A 1,403-nucleotide genomic window follows, 5' to 3' on the forward strand; every position below is an offset into this window, starting at 1 on the left:
AGTTTTAAGCCACCAGGTCCAGGACGCGAACCGCGGCCGACTACGTGGGAGCCCAGCGACATAGCCATTACGCTAACTGCTGGTTCCCGCAGTCATACCATTTCTTCACACGACTATATACAGCAGGCAAGGCTGTTCCACGTGGGAAGGTTCCAGATTCGCGTGTAGAAACCTCCTTGAATATGCTGGGCATGCAGGTGCCCCTAACCTGGGGGTGGCAGAGGCTCAGGGCCATTGGAGCATCAGGACCCTGTTGGAAGTGCCCCTCTCTGACTCTTTTCTCTCCCTCTCTGTCTGTCTCATTCACTCATGAAAATATAAATAAGTAAACTGCTTTACAAAGAGGATTGCATGTGGTGGGAACCAGCAGTTAGCGTAATGGCTATGTCGCTGGACTCCCACATAGTCGACCGCGGTTCGTGTCCCGGACCCGGTGGCTTAAAACTCACGTCGGGCGCGTGTGCGTGCGTGCCCAAGATCCCGAGAGGAGAATGGAGGAGAAGGGATTGCGGTGTGACCATCCCCCCTGGGGGGTGATTTCTCGCTGTCTCTATGTCTCTCTCTGTCTGTCTGGCGAGCGCATGCGCCCTACAATGAAAATCTCTCTCAAAAAAAAAAAAAAAGAGGATTGCATGTGGTGAACGTGACAGCTAGCACCACACCCCCATGTTCTACCATTCGTTCGGGGTGGTGCGCACACCAGGTTATCAGTAAATACCAAGTGGCTGAGGGACAATGAGCTAGTCTCCTCTAGAGATTCTAGAAAGAGAAAGTAAGTCCTATAAATGACCATTTTTCAATGAATCTGTTTTTATTTTCTTACTTTGGAGGTAATAAATCAGTCTATTGCCTTTTTGCACCCTATCTTTTGTCGCACTTCCCCCAAAAAGTGTCAATTCTGGGTTGTGGTCCTTTCTTTTCTCTATTCCTCTTTCTACTCCATCGGTAAAAAATTTAACCATTGTCATTTCTTGAACCAAACGCAAAACCTAACCTACCCTGGGTGATCCTAATGACAGGGAGTTTTTAACTCCTCAAGTGCAAGTGCAAGTCTGAAAACCCTACCGAACACATCTGCAACTTTTTAACGCTGCCGATTCCTAGGCATGGCTCAGCGGCAATCAGAGCTGCATTTTCTTTGTTCCCTTAGAAATTGTCAGCTGACGCCCATCAGATCCAAACACCCAGGGTTAGGTCGACCAGGACCCGGAAGGTTTCCACACGCCCCTCTTGGCGAGCGTAACTATACATGATTTTAAAGATCTTAACCCACCTCTCCTCCCTGCCCCCCAGAACTAATCTATATGCTAATTTGCACTTGATAATGCCGCCCCACAATATGGTAATTGCTGTAATGTTTTCCAGGGAGAAAAAAAAAAAAAGGCAGAAATTGAGCTGTGCTC

Source organism: Tupaia chinensis, unplaced genomic scaffold (assembly GCF_000334495.1).
Source record: "Tupaia chinensis unplaced genomic scaffold, TupChi_1.0 Scaffold000048_1, whole genome shotgun sequence".
NCBI classification, from domain to species: Eukaryota; Metazoa; Chordata; class Mammalia; order Scandentia; family Tupaiidae; genus Tupaia; species Tupaia belangeri.